We start from the raw sequence: 18301 nt of genomic DNA on the forward strand, positions 1-18301 counted from the left end.
GCCAAGAGCACACTCAGAGTGGCCAGGGACCTTTGCTTGTCCACAGGAGCTCGTATCGCTTTCAGTGTCATTGCTAATACTTGAAGGGCTGTGTAAAAAACTGATATTCCATTCCCTTCTACACCTACACTCCCACTACAGTTGCACCAAATCTTTACTCCCCTTCATTCTCCCTTATCTACACACAGGTCACAGCAACCCCATCTTGCAGCAAACGAAGCAGCGCTGGACACACCACTGCAGCCCCTCGGCAGCACCCTCGGGGCTGCCTGGCCACCCCACGGCTCCACAATGGGCCAGCCACGGGGCACTGCCACAGCACTGCCCCAAACCCGCCTGCTGCCTCCGGCTCCCTCTGGCAACACAAAGCTGCAGGGAGCCCCACGACAACTCACCAGGCAGGAGGTGTGGACACAGAACTTGTGCCTCTGGCCTGTGCACCCACTAATATCCACATCCACCTCTGCCCCCCAACACATTCACACACACTGGGGGCACACAGAAAACAACAGAGCCAAGTGCCACAGCCATGAGCTCCCGTGCAGGGCTGGGCAAGTGTCCATGCAGGATCACCCCAAGACCACGCTCTGTCCCTGCCAAGCTGGCTCAAGGGCACAGCAAGACAGCCACAGATGCCCCAGCTGGTCCCCACAGCAAAGCCTGACTCCATACAGGAGTCAGAGTTCTCACTTAACTCACTTTACACCTGACACACACAGAAACACCCACAAACCCCTTACATCTTCCCCAAATATAGCAGCAGCCAACAGACCAGCAACTTGTCAGCCACCTCCAAACCCATAAAGGCCCGCAAACCCATCTCTGACATTCAATGACCTCAAAGAACTGCCACATAGATACCCAAACCAGGAACATAAATCCCTAAGCCAGCTCCGAAGCAGCAAAAAGCTGCTCAGCACTTTGCTCCAGGCTCATCTCGCACACTGCTGTGATGCTGAACCCAAAATGGGCCTGGTGAGCACAAAAAAAACGGGATACTCTAATACAGAATAGCTGCCAGTTACAGTGGGGCTGTGGACACAGAAAATGGAGGTGGAGGACCTCAAAGCAAAGGCAGGATCCTTCAAATGCGGGGTGAGGCACACCAGCAACTCTGACTGCCACACAAACCACATTTAATTTAATGAAATCCTTAAAGGCTGATGCGAAAACCAGAGTTACAGAAGATGGAACAGCCATTTTCTGGACAAGCCTCTGGTGGTCAGTCACGCCTCCAGCACTGTCCCTTTTGCTTTGCAGAATTTTTGTTAGCTCTCAGTAAAACCTTTGTAACTTGCTCTGACTTGGCATCTGAGTCATTTGGAACAGTAATGCCATACAAGAGTCAGTTACCTCAGGATAGAAATCCATCAGAAATGGAGTCTGGGGGTGCAGCAGTCACCAGCTGATCTACAAATGTGTACTCAGTGGTCAGATCTCCATCTCAGGGCCATTGGGACTCACGATCCCCAATAACACCTGGCCTCAGAAAATCTCCCCAAGCCTTGCAAGAAATCTTAGGGACCTACAGCCCCCTTACCCCCAGAAGGGACCTACAACCCGTTTCAGAACACCTTCCTCAACATCCCTGTGTCCCTGCAATCCCCTCAAATGCAGGACTTCAGTGCCAACTGAACCCCACAGCCATTACAAACCCATGCAGTCCCTCTGGCCACTTGGTGTCCCCACATCTCCATGGCACGGCTGCCATGATCTCCCTTGACACCGCACCAGCTTACTCTGCCCCAGATAAACTCCCGAGAGCTGCTGCAGGCTCTGCCCGTTGATGCACACCCTGGCACCAGAAAGGAGCACCCAGCACCTCATCCCCAGCACCAGCCATGGATAGCCCAGCTCCTGTCAGGCACCGCCGGCACCCTGTGAGCTCCCGCCACGGTGACCGACTCCCAGCGCTGGAGTCCCCTTTACGCAGGCCCGCCTGGAGCCGCTCAAGTGCCACCTCCGATCCCCGCCTGTGCCTCCTCAGGTGTCAGCGCCGCTGCCTCTCCTCCTGCGCCCCCATGCCGTACGAGCAGTGCCCACCCAGCCTGAAGGGGACGGGGACCGTGAGCGGCAGCAGCGCCCAGGTACCCACACGGAGAACACTCACAGCCCTGCGGCAGCACCCGCGGCCGCAGGCACTCGGCACCCCCACAGCCCTGGCTGGAGCAAGCCCGGTACTCAGGAACCCCACATCGCCCGGGCACATCACCCTCAGCACCCCCATGCCTCATGGGCATGGGGGAAAAGCTGTCTGGGGCGGCATGGTCGGGTCTAACAACGTGAAGGACTACGGATATAGCTTTTTTGAGAAGATGCTGGAATGTTCCTCCCTGCCCCACAGGGCCAACGGCGCCGGCTTCCGGACGGGCCCGCTGCTGGCCAACACAGAGCTAAGCAGCGACCTTATTAACGCCTCTGCAGCACTATGTTCGAATATGGAAAAAAAAAGTAAAAAAAATTAAGAAGCAATGCTTCTTGCAGAGTAAAAATCTTCAATACACTTTAAAGTATTTAAGTGCAAAAGTCACCGTGCCCTTCCTCTCCGTAGCAGCCCTGGAGAGGGGCACATGACGTTTCCTTTTCTGTAAAAACGCGCCTCCTGACGGGGCTGAGGATCAACCCCTCATTGCGGGACCTAAGCATTCAGTCGTTTGAAAAGACGATCTCTCTCCTCGGTCACCTGCTGGCTAGGTCCCTATCTTTCACTAGGCCGAATAAAACGACCTCTGAGGCCCCTATGTAGCTCGTACTTGGGCCGCAAGTGAGTGAAGGGCGGCGAGCCTGCTGCTGAGAGAAAACAGCGCCCGCCCGTGACCGCGCCCCGAGAGAAACTGGCGCCGGGAACGCCGGTAAGTGGTTAAAAATGTCTGTGGGTCTGCCCGGGGGCGGTCCGGGACAGGCGGAGGAGGGGCTGATCCCCGCCGGCCCCGCCGCTCACACCGCCCCTCGCTCAACTCCCGGCGGCGGAGGTTCCCGGCGGCGGCTCCCGGTGGCCGGTCGGACGGGGAGGGCGCCCGCGGGACAGGTAGGCACTGACCGGACCCGTCCCGTCCCGTCCCGCAGGTGCCGAGTGCGGCAGCCTCGGGGAAGAAGCGGGGGTGAGGCGGCATCGCTCCCGGAGCGGGGTTTGCCCTCGGCCGAAGCATCCTCCGGGGAGCGGGTGGGATGCGGGGCTGCCCGCGGCGCCTCCGCCTTTGCAGAGCATCCAGGCGTGTTTGTCCCTGCGTTCGTGAGGGGGGACCGGGATGGTGGGACGGGATACGGGAGCGCTCCTGCGGTCCCGAGCCTGGACGAGTCTGTTTAGGGTCTCCTCAGAGACTTTTATTTATTTAATTTTTCTCCCGCAAAGTGCCTGTTTTTAAAGGTTATCCTTCTTTTCCGTGGAAGGCTTTTGGCAGTTCTGAGCAGAGACTGGAGCAAGTGTATGCACTGGAATAGAGGGATGCTTGTGTATAGATGTAAATTAGCATGACCCGCACGTGAAAATGCACATCTGTTTAATACCTTGATTTCGTTCCAGCATATGTTCCTCAGCAGAAGCTGCCTAGAGAAATTCTCAGTTGTGTGGTATCCTGTACAGATTTTCTTTTGGCGACAGTAGCAGTAGCGTAAACGTTTCCTATTTTGTCTCTCAGCCAAGGAGTAGGTTCAGTCTGGAAATGTAGGCACAAATCAATTAGGAAAAATACGCAGCTGCTTTTCCTCGAATGAGCTGGGAATGGACAGCTTTTGGTAATCTTATTAATTACTTAAACGTTGCTGCCAGTCCTTGAGTACTGAAATGTAGTCAAAGTGAACATGCATTTCCTAGAATCGCGTACAGCTCTGAAGTTTTTCCAAAGTACCAGCTTCTCACTATAGAGTGAGTTTAAAACCTCACTTGGAACGTGTCATTGGTATAGAAGATGCTTCATAGCTTGTTTTATCAAGTTGGTAACTGAGCTTTGGCAGCAGTGTTTTAGAAAGCTGATTAACATAATGATTCTATATAGGAAAAATGTTTTTATCCAGCATCTTGGAAGAACAAAGGAAAAAAAAGCTAAAAAGACAAGTCTGGAGAGTAGCATTTGTTTCCCAGCAGATAAGCTGCAGACCTTTGCTGAAAAGTCTTAGATTCTTTGATTGAGCAGCATGTCTGATGTGAGACTGAAACTGAAAGCTGGCTTCAGTTGCCTTGTCAACATCCCTAAATGGTATTTGTGCCCAACAGTACAATACTTAGAGGAAAGCATATGTAACTAGGTATGTGTGTTCTTCTTGAAGTGGAAGGAGTGGGGGTGCAACTATCTGAGCTGGAGACAGAATTTAGCCAAATACCTATTTAGGCCAAATAATTATTGCTTGTTAGTTACTGGCCCTGCAAATGAAATAGTATTGGCACGTCTAGTTTGATTTCCCATCTCAAATCAGAAAAACCAGCTCCTCTGGGCAGGTGTGCTCCAGATTTTTAATGAGCTGGACAAACTCTAATTTAGGACCAAGTTTTTACTTGTTTGCATGTGTAACTCATGTACCTGTGCAGCATCAATATATGGCACCTTATGTAACAAACTTTATTTAAATTTTCTTATACAGCCAACCATGTGGCCTTGTCATACAATCGAATTTAAATGTGTGTTGCTGCCACAGTGGGTGAATCAGTGGTGTCATATTAGTATTGACAGTGTACTGTGGTGGTGCCATGGCTTTGTGCTTGGTTCCTTAGTGTGTGGTTTAAAGTCCGGAGTGTTACAAATCTCTGACAGAGCAGTTCACAGGACAGGCTATTAAATTTGTGTCCTTGCTCACTGATCATACTCCTTATCGGGCAAAAAAAAAAAAAAATTCTAAACTGCAGGCAGCTCAGTGACCTGTGTGAAGTCAGCTGGCTGTGTCTACTTAATTTCCCTGGAAATAGAGTTCCCCTTTTCTGGTGTATCAGGTGGCAATACGGTCCAGAGGTGGCACAGCTTTCCATGCCTCACAGCTGGCCATGCCAGGTTTCAGTCCTGACAGATGGAAAGTCTACTACCCTTGCATTAGGGGAAGATGCCTTTGCCCTTTGTATATAAATTTCACCATTTGGATGTCTGCTTAAAACTTGGAAATTTTGAATACAACTGGTAGGGTGGGCGGGGGCACCTGGAGGACCTGTCCAGGGGTTACAGTGTTAAATTAACTGTTCTGAGGTGAGCAGAAGGGTATGACCAAGTGAACAGTCCTTTGGTGACTTGCATAACCATGTTTTCCACAATCAGCTGTTCAGCTGTATGGGTACACCCACCCCCACTAAGGAAGCAAGTGCAGTTAACAAAAGCAATTAATTCATCTATGCAAAGAACACAGGAACTGTGCATTACCATACTTAAGTTTGATTAACATCTAGCAGAGTTTGGAGTGGGCTTTTGACTGCAGCTGGTAAGGATCCCTTGAATTTATATTCAGATTATTTGGCAGGAGTTTTGCATGGTTTCTGTATGTTGCTTTTTCTTATCTAGGCATTTTCATTTCTTTTTAGGGAAAGCAAGTGGCTTTTGAGGAAGGTAAAAACCAGATTCTCTGTGTATGTGCCACAGTTTTAGTCTAATGAAAGATGTGTTGGTTTAAAAAACCCAGAGTAGATAGTACTGGAAGATGGATGTGATCGTATTTTTTAAAAAATTTATTTTAATGAAACACAGTGTAGATGAGTAGTGTTTCTTTAGGTAGGGACAGGAATGGTGTAGTGAAAAAGTGACAAAGTTCTTACAGCCTTACTCTTGTTAAGTGGTGTCTTCCTTGATGAATGATGCCAGTAGAATCAGATTTCAGTATGTAGCAGTTATGTTACTGACTCACTGCCAGGAATTTGGTCCTTGATTTTTAATACTAACAGATTAGTTTGTCAGTAATTAGTACTGACTTCATATGCTCCAGTCAGCATAGCATAAACGTAGATACAAGTACAGTATTTTTTCATCTGTGAGAAAAATCTGTCTTGATATTCCAAATGTTGGGGTTTTTTTTTACTTGTGAAAAGAGTATGTATCATCTAAAGCCATCTGTCAGAAAACTAGGAGAAATATTCTGGGGTGGGATTTGCTTTACTGGAATAGCTTTATTGATTGTGTCAGCATTCATGTTAATTAACCCATTCAAACTGTCTGGTCTATAATTGATGTTTTGCCTGTGTAAGGATTTGTGGTTCATGCCTTTGGATGTACACATTAAGTTTATATTAAAATGTGGACAGCCGTCTCTTCCAGTTTTATCAGTGTTTTGTATCTGATTGTCAGAGAAATTAGCCTATAGTCAGCAGTGAGATACTGATTCTGAGCTCTTTTGATGTGCAAGACAATGAGAACATATAGCAGAAAACATAATTTTAGCTTTGACATTGACTTGCTGTGTGACTTCAGGAAAGAAATTAAATTATTTTTCTGTTGCTGTTAAAGAACACCCTTCTCAGCCTACCAGATCTTTTTTGTTCAATACATAGAGGTGCAAGTGTGTGCAAAATCATTTTTTCAAAGAAGTGCAAAGACTTCATATTAGTGTGTCATTTTAGACTTAGGATCACTGGCACAAAGAGCTGCAGCTTGTATGGCTCTAGTGTCCACCACTGAAGCCACAGGAGATGTACAACACCACAAGAACAATAGCAAAAAATTATCCTGCCTTTTATAATCTACACCCCAAGACAAAAGGCAAGATGAAGTAAGGAGAGACAATGAAATAATGAAGACAGGTGTCAAGCTAAAGTCATGTTATTTTTCACCAAAAGTCAGCGGAAATTCATACATTTAAAGGAATTAACACTAGCTCTTTTTTTAGATGAGAGTCTTCAAATAGGAGACAGGTGAAGAACTATTTCTCTGTAATACCAGTATATTGCCAATGATGGCTGGAACCAAGGCCTCACCAAACAAAGGGCCAACATCTTCTAAAGTACTGGGAATGCTGGGCATGGGAAAAGACCATGAAAGGCAAGGGGCATCTCAGAGAAGTCATGACCTTAGGATGATGCAGAGGGTGAATATGTCAGGCTGGACAAGAGGACACCAGCAGGGGTTTGTGGTCTGGGTAGAATTGTCCAGGCAAGAGTCAGGGTGGCCCTGACCCATCGTGGTGGTGTTTCTCTGGGGCAGTGCTCATCTGGAAGGGTCTGCTAAAAGCAGCAGCAGAGGCTGTAGAGAAGGAGGAAGGCTGGCTCAGGCTGCTTAATAAAGAAAAATGATCCAGAGAATGGTAATATGTGTTTAGGGCACCTGACACGTTTATGAGCAGTACCAGGGTGGAACATGAAACCAGGGCTCAGGAGAAGTTACATTACTTTGATGGACTGCAAAGGAAAGAAGAATGGACAGAAGATGGTACATGAGCTGGTAGTTTGCTGTTCCATGCACAACCCCATTTCTTTTCAGGAAGGAGCCACTGCTTCCCAAAGTTTTCTGCACATCACAGGCATTATGTCATGAATTCTTCCCACACAGTGCCTGTTTTTTCACGGGTAGGTCCTGTAAGTCCTCTTCAGAGTGAGTAGTGCTGTATTTCAAGAGTAGTGCAAGACAAAAGTTTCCAGTACAAAATTATTCAAGAGACAGTATGGGCAGGAGGATGTTTTTCTTAATATGGTTTGGTCTCAGCTCTGTGAGACTACTTTTCATTAACGAAAACAGAGACATCCGTACAGGGTTTCAATGAGTTCAGCATGTTTAAAGCAACTTTTGAAGTTTCTCCTATACAGAAGTCATCTCTATCTATTTTTCAGAATATTTTTTTGGCAGGGGAAGGGGTTGGGTGTTCTTGGTGAATTAAAAAGATTTACAGTGCAAGTAGTAAAATAACGTTGTCCCCTGGCAAGTTACTTGTCTTTGTTCTTTGGAAATGTTTTGATTTTATCTTGCAGACTAATATTCAAGGTGGAGATATCTTGGACTTGTGGGGAGTTTTTTTCCCCATCCCCCACTTTTATTTGGAGCACAATTCTCTGCTGTCATAGGGCTTAGGAAAAGTGATTCAAAGTGATGTAAATAAATGATGGCTATGTTACATTACTTGCCCTGCTCTTCATGTGGCCCATAGAGAAACTTCATAATCGGTTGATTTGGATGAGAGCTTTTGAATCCTGACTTTTAAAGTTTCAGCGTTGCTGGGCCGATGAACTAAAGAGCAGCAAAAGAGTTTCGATCACAGGGCTCTGCCAAAAGGAGCCCCCAAAGTGAGTGTTTTGTGTGAAAGCATGCCTTGCAGTTTGAGCCCAGAGTGACAATGATTGTAACACAATGCTGCTCATGTGACAGTGAGACAAAGAGGCCATTATGCACGGCTGACTGGCATCAGATCCTCCAAAAGCCAATAGTCAGACCAAGCTTGATCACCCTGAGAATGTGAACACACTGGAAGCACTTGCGTGTTAAAATATATATATATATATATAAAGACATGTGTGTTTGTGTGTGTGCATGCCAAGGCCTGGTTAAGTTTTAAGTACAAAATTACGTAATTGGTTTATTTGTTTTTTTGGAAGCTGCTGTCAGTAATCAGCAAGAAATATGTAACATAGTATTGAGAGCAGACATAGTGGGAATAAGATGGAGTATGCTAACAGGCCAAGTGGATCTTCCATTTCCTTTGCTTCTTTGCTCCATTGCTTCCTTCTGTGTGCTTTTGAGCATGTGTAGCTGAGTTTTCGTTTCCTCTGAAGTGTTTACAAAATTTTGGACCACATTGGTCTGTCAGTACACACATCTCACGATCACTGGAACTTAAGCACAAATAATGGCTATGTGTGTTTGTGGGAAGCATCTGTTTGGTGTCTTATAAACCCTTTTCAAAGGGTTCAAGTGCACTTGATACATGAAGAAATGACCCTGATGAGTTGTGAGCTATGGCAGGCTTGGTCCCAAAGGCAGCACGGCTGGAAATCTACTGAGTAAATAGGATACAGCAGCTGGAGTGGAAAGCTCTTCAATTAGAAAGGTATTTGTTTAAAAACAACTGGTTTGCCTCTGTAACCTTGAGGGCTGGATTGATTTCTCCAGCGCATGGGAGGTGGTATCTGATGATGGCCAGAGTTACTGGTGATCACACCCTGCAAAGAGGTTTGGCCTTATTCCCTGACTACTGTTGTATGTCACTTTTCCTTTTTACTGTTTTCCTACCAAAAGAAAAATTTCACAATCTGCACAGGCTGCCTGAATCCATCACTCTGTCACCACCAAAAATCAGAGGCTGTCTCTTTCATATCCTCTTCTTGCCTGTGAAAACCCTGCTTAACTCTCTGGTCTCCTTCCCTCCCAACTTCCTCCTGCTTAGGCAGTGAAAATATGAAAGCAGAATGACGATTTGGGCTCCTTTTTCCAGAGCTGTGTGTGGGCTCTTCCGGATCTGGGGGAGCCCCCTTGGGACGGAGCACTGGACAGGATATTTACCAGCAGCTCCCCCGTTTAACTCGTGGCTCTGCTCACTCCATAATGGAGCGTTCCTGCCTTTTTAATCCGCGCCACATGCGGGTGACCCGAGCAAACCCTGTGGGAAGACAGAAGCCCTGTTGTGTGTTTGTAGAGCAGTTGCTCGGAAGCTGATGTACAGCTGTGGCTGGGCTTGTTTGGAAGTGAAGAGTAACTTGATCTTTTAATCTTTTCTTTTTTTTTTTTCCTTAGTCTTCTTTTTCTTTTTTTCCCCCCTTCCCCAGGCTGATATTATTGCAGATAACTGTTTCTGAAGGGTACCTGCCAGTGAGATTGAAATGTGTGTTTTAAATTGAGGGGTACAATTCGTGAAGATTTTATCATCCTGCAAAGAATGTAGTTTCTGTATGTTTTTTTTTTTAATAAATTAATTTTAGCTAGTTTAATTTCTTTTAAAATAAAAGGCATAGTGTACAGAGGCTGAGAGTTCCGTTTTCTTACTTGCATTGAGTAAACCAGGAGTGACTAAAGTGAGATCACAGTAATTGAGGTGAAGTTAATGATGCCAGACCCACTGTTTGTGCATTTTAGCATCTGGGAAGACACACACATCTGTGTCATCCAAATGTACCGAAGCTGCCTCCACCAAAGCCAGAACAACTGGCCTCTTTTAATAGATAATTAAATTTTCTTTTAGAAAAAAGCGGAACTGCCAGCACTGCGATGGACTCTGCTGAGAGTGCATACGGTGCTCTTTGTGCTTTGGGGTTGGTTTGGATTAAAGGCACTTACAGATTCTGCTATGCAGGTATGCACAGGCCTCCATCACTTTAAAAAGAAGATGGTCCTAAAAAAAAAATTGCTACTTCCAGGGAACTTGTTTAAACTCTGAACCCACAAAAGACTGAGTTTTTAATTATTGAATAAGAAGATAGGGTGAGTAGTTGTTGAAAGAGTAAAACAAAAACACAAGAGAGAAGCTTCCTTGTTTAAAGTACCTCCACTGCTTGTCAGTAGATTTTTCCATCTCCATAACCCATTTCAGAGACCTGTGAGACTTAGTCTCATCTCTGGCACAATATTGTTCTTCTGCAACTTTAATGCACTTTTTAGAAATGCTCCATTCTTTCTTACTGAACGCTAGTTCATGCCAATTTGCATTATGTATGAATAATGACAGCCAGGATATGCATTCATGGTAAGTGAACCTCAAAGGAGGCAGTGGTTTGGGGTTCTGGTCCGCACCACTGATATGCAGGAGATTTTTATTTTTTTGTGCTTTTGCAGATTGCCAAACTTTCTGTGCGTATTTTGACAGCGTATCAACTTCAGAAAAGAGATTTTTGCTTGGCTCATTTGCTGAAGTAGTGCAGTAGGGATGCAGGGAGGAAATGCCCTTTCTCATCTAGCAATGAGACAAGTTGTGCAGAAAGCCTGAAGTAGCTGCTGCTGCCTCTTGGTCTGCACAAGGGGTTTTTTTTTGAATTAAGTAGAAATCCATTGCAGTCACTCCAAAAACGTCTTGTGCCGCTGAGTAGTGTTTCTGGAGTCTACCTTCTAGATACACACTTTAAACTTTTATCTTCTTCTCCTGTGGGAGTCTCTCAATAGACTTTTGAAAATTACCCTGCTTTCTGTTGTACCCTGCCTATTTTCAGGGAAATAGCAAAGCTTTAGTACACTGATGTTTTCTCTTAGGTGTATGTGTGTGTTTTTTCTTCATTGCTGTTTCCAACAAGAACACCAGTGGGAAAAACAAGCAAATAACCAGACTGACAAGAGGGCATTATTGGCCTCTTCAGAGGTGATCCAAATCTGTAAAAAAAATTCTCTCAGTGGTGACATTGGGTATGGTGGTTCCTTTGTAAATGTTTAGGACCCAGAAGTCTGTATTTTGTGATTTGCTACACCCAGTTAGTACCATAAGCACAATGCTTGTGTCATTGCCATCAAGGCAGGATATCAAACTGGAGGCATGGATCCCAGGCGTGGGTTGAAAATGGAGACTAGCAGACCTAAATTCTGTTTTCAGCCCGGCTGTTGACTTGTTTTGTGAAACAAGATTAAACACTTAGACAGACTGGAGCCAAATACTTTCCATGTACAGTGTGGTTATTAAGAGTAGCCTCGAGAATGAAAGGCCTTGCAGTGTTAGAAGAAGCGTTGTGGATCTTGTAGGGAATTATGTCAATTAAAATTTTGTATGTTGTCTCCGTCTCTCTGGGCGCTGCAACAGTATGTGAGATTATTACATGATGTGTATCAAAAATAAATGTGCTTAAGTGATGCAATCGTTTGCTGTATTCACTAGGTTGAGAGAAAACAGTAATTTGCTAAAGAAAAGAGATCTCAAAGTAGAGTGCCATATGGAAACTTTCTGTACCCTCATGTAGCATGGAGCAGCCTTGAACTCCTGACAGCACAACAAAAACCTTCAAACAGTGACAAAGAGCATCTGCCCTGGCTTGTCTCACCCATTGGGGCAGACTCCTTCCAAAAAACAGTCACTTGCTCTCCTGGAGGGGGAAAATCTGAGTGTCCCAATCTGCCCTCCAGAGAGAAGAAAGATTTATACATGGATTAGTTCAGTGGGCAGCTGACAGATTGGGTCAGGCCGAGTGCCCATCGCTTGCCCAGCCCATGGTGCACAGCTTTGCTGCAGCTTCCAGCACAGAAGCATCCTTCTGCCTTTCAGGAGTGGATGCAATGGGTATTGGTGTAGTTTTTGTTGCTCTTCCACACCTACTTTTACCTTTCTTTGCACTCTCTGGAGCAGCAGAGAAAATTGCTAAGGGAGGTCAAATAATCCCTTGCTCCTTACTGGATGAAGTGGGTGAAAAGTAGTTTTCAGCAATACTGCAGCTGGCCTGTCTATCTTACTACTTACAATAGCAACATACATTTCTGTGCTCTTGGTGGAAAGCCTGTGTGAAATTGGAAAAAAGAAGTTAGCCGAGGGAGAAAGGACATTTTGCTATGTCAGGACAGTAGATGATAAGAGTTTGGGTTCTAGAGCCAAAAGAAGATCAGCTGGCCATAAAACCAGTTATTGACCAGCTCAAGATAGCTGGGATTTTTACCAGGTGTCATGATATGTGGATTTCAGAGAAAGGCAGTTCCTGAGCTCAGGTTTCATCCTGCTTCCATGCAGATCAGAGGAGAGTGTCCTTTCTGTTTTTGCTCTTCCTTGGAGCTCCCTCACTGATTGTCCAGTCCCTCTGCAAATGCTGTGCTGTTTGTCACTGTCCCCTCAGCCCTGTGCTCATCTGCTGGCAAAATAAGGCAGCAGATGCACCACTGAATGTGAAATTTCATGTGGTGCAATTTCCAAATTCTGGGCTGTTCTCATCCATTAATGAGAGATGACACATTCATACATTCAGGTAACCACTGCTCTTCCTTCTGAAAATAGGGACTGCTTTTAACTTATCTTTAAGAAAGGAAAAGAAAAAAGAAAAAAAGGAGGCACAATTTGCAATCCTTACTTTAACTTTTAATGAATGACTGAACCAAGGCCAACGTTCCTGTAGTTTTAACTGAGAGGCAGCAGAAGCTGTAACAGAGATGCTGCTAGTGCCAGTTGGGCTATAAGTTATAAGTCTACTTTACAAAGTTTGCCTGTTTTCTGGCACAGTCCCTGACACATACACTCCAGTCAATCAAAGTAAAGTGCCTAATAACAGATGTGGCAATTAAGCTGAAGAATTCTGTCTCTCGTTTAATTTTTATTATAGAGAATAACAGAGTACCTCATTAAACCCAGCATCATAGAGTTGTTTTTCTTTTTTTTAGTTTGGCATACAAATATCTGCAAAAATTAGATCTCTGAATAGGGTGCCTTGTTATGAAAGGTGCTTTGTCAGACAATGATATGAACATTTTTTGTACGACAAATATGTACTTGTGCTACTTCTGTCCTTTTGCACACTGCAGAGGTACAGCCTTAAGAAGTCAGCATGTGTCCTGAAGGATAATGTTTTGTGGGATTTAGGGCCTTGTGTTCAAGTTAGCAAAAAACATGGTCTTGATTCTTCTGGGTTCAAATTACACTGCCCTCAACCGAAATCAGCAGCAGGCACTTAAAAAGATTTCAGATAATCTGTAACACAGGTAAATTAACATATTAAAGTAAGAGAAATTTTCTTGATGAACAGTATTCATTGCAGCCTAAAAAAGTTGTCTTCTGATTGTTGGAGCTTCTAAGGCATTTGCTATCATTAGTTTCTTCTACTGATGTATTGGGCACTCTTTTTAAAAAGGCCTCTGATTCATCTTAGACGAAGTTAATTAAAGAATTTAATGAATTGAGGTGCTCTAAAATATATGTTTAGAGAAGACTGAACGGATATAAATCAGAACAGGAAGCTTTGATATGAAATTACTCTGTTAGTATAAAAGGCATAAAATTACAAAGTTGTTTACTTGATCATTCTTAGAAAGAATCTGCTTTTTTACTGCCTGCCACAGGTGTCGGTAGCAGTTTTATTTCTTGGAGGTTTTATTTATTCACTGAAGCACACAGCATCTTGTCCTACAGCTGCAACTGATACTCTAGGGGTGTATTGAAGCAATTTGTGCCTGTGTACATTCACCTGCATGTTTATATATCCTCAGTGTGCAGAAAACTTGCAGACACCACTGGCACCTGGCAAAGCTGAATTTCTCCCCAGGAATTATTTGTTCTTCTGCTGGCAGATAGGGAGTACTAGGGTACTTAGTGCTTGTACTAAGTACTAGAATTACACAACTGCAAACATGGTTTTAAATTTGTATTAATGTTTACAGAGGATGCAATGTGTTTAAGCCAAATGAAAACCACATATTTTGCATGCTGCTCACTCTATAGGCCTCTTGAGGTTGTGTTGTAAGTGCTGCTCACGTTCTTCAAGGCAGAAGTTCTTCAAGACTTAAAGATAGGACTTACCCCTTTAATTGTGGGTTTGTTAAAAAAAATAGAGTTAACCAGTCACTTTTGGTTTTGAATTATGTTCTTCCATTTTCCCCTTTGAGTTCAGGAGTACTACATCCATTCCAACCTCTGCAAATCACCAAAATAAAAGATGGAACCGAGTGGATGAACTGTCAAAGGAAATACTTTTGCATTCCCCATTCTTCTGCTAAAATGTTTTGAATTTTCTTTGTAGGGTGGTGGTGGTGGCGTGTGAGGCTTTGTGCAATGAATCACAGATGCTTTGATTGCTGGAGGTGGAAAAACTGATCCGTAATGCATTGAAATGTTTCAGAAGCTGTTAACAGAAAATGGCATCAGGATTAATTAATTTTGGTTTTTCAAACAGATCATTTGAAACGTGAAGTTTTTAAGCTGCGATAAAGATTTACAGAAGTGTAATGCTTGGTGTAAATCATGAAAACAGGAGCTAGCTGGAAAGACAACTTTATTTTCTGCTGGGTGTTACACGCAAAATGGCATTTCATGAGATGATTTACAAGGACAAAGGTACTGAAGCAGAGTTGCCAGCAAATTTTTTCACAAACTATACCATCTTGTTAGCAGCCAGAAGCTGTAAACAAATGCCGGAGTTCATATGTCTGATATTCGTAATGAAAGGGTCCAGTGAAAGGCTGTGACAAGTGCAGGGAGCTGCAGACTGAAGAATTTTGCCAGTGATAACAGAGGCTGTGTCTAGGAAAGGGAAGAATCTAATGTATGGTGAAAATGTATGTGGAAAAAGAGAACATGCATGTGATGGGGGAGGGAAGGAAACAGAGGCTCTCTTTGAAGAGGGCTGAAAAGCAGAAGACTTTTAAAGGAAGGTGGGCACATTTGAAATTGATCCTAAATTGCATAGGAAGCTGAAGTAATTATCTGAGTCCTTTGACTGTGCTCTTTTATATCCTGGCAATAAACTGGAAGTGACACGGTGTCTGGGAGGGTGGTAATAGGAAAAGAGGGGTCACAGAAACTTTGTTCAAGAGAGGGTAAAACCATGAATGATAATTTCCACAGTGGTGGAACCAGGGCATTGGTCTATTTAGGGAACCACAGGATTGTCCCAGGCAACTTGTCAGCAGCCACAAAGTTTTCACGGTTACATCCATGAGTGCAATTCCTTTTTTTTTTTTAATTTGCATTAGGGAAAAAAAAAAAAAAAGTCAGAAATCTATATGCTGTATGGCTCAGGGATTATGACAAAAGTTTGATAGAGATGTCTTTGTCATGTAACTCCTGTAATAAAGCTTTCATACATGCCAGTAATACCTAATTTCAGAAATAATTCTCCTTAAACACATGCATTTAGCTGTTTTTACTTAATCCTATAGTCTTCTAGCCCTGTACTATTAAAATACACTTGGGGTTAAAATAAAGAGATGTTTCAGTAAGGAATACATTATTTGAAAAAAATATTTTAAAATATATTAATTAAAAAAAGAAAGGGGAGGGGAACGGAGTGGGATATGATTTTGTCTCAAGCCTATACTGTATAGACTATTAAATTATGTTATCTGCCTTTTCTGTTGAGAACTAACTGTTAACTCCCAACATCCACCCTGGGAAAGATGCCTAGGGCTGAGAGGGGCCATCTGTGTATGGATCTGACATAGTTTTTTATGTTTCACCTGAAATGTCTTGTGTCAAACAAGCAAATCAGGATTTATGTTCAAGGTGCTGTTTCATCTTCTTAAAGTGAGTTTTTCAGAAACTTCGGTTTGGATTCTACACAGTTTTAACTGTCTTTATTTGGTAAATTTTCTTTTGGGTGGAAAAAAAAAAGGCAGCATATTTAGTCAGAAGATTTTTGTTAACAGCTCATCCTGCTGGGTCCCCATGGAAATATTCTTTAAACATACAATACCGTGGGCTATAGGTAACATTAATGGTTCAACACCTATACTTGTTATCTGCTTGAAAAAAAAGGAAATGCTTTCAAGTGAAAGGCCCCTAATTTATCAGACAATGACAGCTACAGTGAAGTGACCCCATGGTTGTGATGTTTGGCAGCCTTCCTCTGAGGAATAATAATGAGTCCATCTGCAGAATATCTGGCATGCTGGCATTTGTCTTTACCATGCCTCCATGCCTTGTGCAGACTTGACTTGGGCTGAACTGTCTTTTCCTGCCCTTTTAATGCTAATTTGAGGGAGAAGAGGACTGATAAGTGGATATATGGTCCCTGCCAGCTTAGCAGCTTCAGAAACTCTCACTGAATGGCAGTGAGTGAAGTCAGTGGGCCAAAGACAATCTTGCTTTTCAAGAGGACAATTCCTAGAGGAAACTCTCATGATCTTTTGCAGTAAGAACGGGTCTTGTAAGAGATACAGCTGCAGGGAAGGACAGAGTCCTTGAGGACCTTGTTGCAATATTCCCATGCTTTTGGGTCTGTGCTGCAGCATGATCCATGCTATCCAGACACCCATTGCATCTGGAAACGTGTGGCATTACTAGTGCAAATCCACATATTTGCTGGGTGATAAAGTTTCCTGTTTCCTTTCATGTTTGCAGTTACCTTATTTCATTCTGTGCTTGTAATTACAATACAAAAGGTTGTTTGATGCTTACAAAACCATGTGCAGTGTGACAGCTCCCAACCTCTCCAGGTTTCCACCAGAAAATATTTAAGTAGGAAAAAAAAAGTTTAACTCCAAAATTTACTCCAGTTTACAGTTTTAATACAGTTTGAAGGCTGCTCTCTGTTATTTAAGATCAGTTCATGTATTATTCCATATATATATTTAGTAGGAATGGTAGAGAGATACATTCTGTGAAATTATAGCATTATCATGAAATAAAGGACAGTGATGCTGTAGCTTTCAAAACTGGTAACTTCATCACTTAGGGACAAATAAAGCCTGGTCTCCTCCAGACTTGTACATTATCACTGGATTCTCTGGAACTCCACAATTCAGGACTTCTTTCCCTCTCTTGCTTCCAGTGTAAGTGACTAATAAATTTACAAGTTATTGGGCATGAGGCCAGAACACACAGACAAACACTGGTATTACATAAACCTCATTTTCTTAGAAGCCTCTGATAATTAAAGAGAGACTGAAAAATAAAAATGATCTCATCTAATCACCAAAGAAAAATGGTCATTGATTACTGATTTATTTTTCCTAGCAATGTAACTTGAAAAAGTAGCAGCATATCTGTCTCCATCAAGGAGCCTTGTTCGAGTTCACTCAGCCTTTGATTTGGTTATTCTTCAGACACCAGTCTAAATGAGTTGTTTTTCCCCACATCCATGCTTAGCCCATCTTCAACACCTTTGGACTCTCCAAATGTGTCATTCTGTTTCACAGTGAGGTTTGAAAGTAAAGCAGCCCTGGTGAAGAGGGTCAGATCTGATTAAGCTGCATCAAGAGGGGCTCTTACCATCTCTGATGATGGAGGGTGTGAAAGTTTAGGGCCCTTCAGTTTAGGGCACAATTGTTTTATCCTTTAGCAAACTCTCATGCTGGCTGTACAGATCCCACACATTTTCTGTCAGGCAGTCTTAGCCCTGCCAGCTTGGTCTGTCCTGAGCTCCTCGTGACAGTGACAATCAATGCTGCCTTTGGAGTGATATGTTTGGAGAATTTGGGAAAGGACCAGTCATTTTCCATTTGCTGTGACTGTACATCTTCAGCCAGCCTAGGGTCTGTGTGATAATGCTCCTAATTCAGGTAATTTTGTATTTGCTTTATGAGCGAGATTTCATGTGACAAGGTGTCAAACTGATTTACTGATTTCCAAAGGGAAAACGCCTTCTGCTCTTCATCCATTAATTCTCTAATGTAATCGATAAAAGCAATCAGTTGTGGATTTTTTTTTTTCACAGAAGCTAACATGGGATTAATCATCATTGACAAGATTAGGTCAGATTCAAATTTTGCTCTGCCTGACATCAGTTGTGAGAGAGATTTGTTTTTATAACAAATTGTGTCCCTGGTAGAGGAGCTGAGCTTCAGGAGTGAAGAGTGTTATGAAA

The 18301-nt window shown here is 43.5% G+C and overlaps 1 protein-coding gene across 1 annotated transcript in view; it reads left to right on the plus strand.

Annotated features, from left to right (window-relative positions):
- Positions 1-2973: 2973 nt before the first annotated feature.
- Positions 2974-18301, plus strand: part of MEGF10 (multiple EGF like domains 10) — an 87895-nt gene continuing 72567 nt past the window's right edge. Inside the window, exon 1 of the mRNA XM_041395976.1 lies at positions 2974-3028. The gene's annotated coding sequence lies outside the window, so the exon portion shown is untranslated. The remainder of the gene's footprint in view (positions 3029-18301) is intronic.

Source organism: Onychostruthus taczanowskii, unplaced genomic scaffold (assembly GCF_017590055.1).
Source record: "Onychostruthus taczanowskii isolate IOZ18803 unplaced genomic scaffold, ASM1759005v1 scaffold122, whole genome shotgun sequence".
NCBI classification, from domain to species: Eukaryota; Metazoa; Chordata; class Aves; order Passeriformes; family Passeridae; genus Onychostruthus; species Onychostruthus taczanowskii.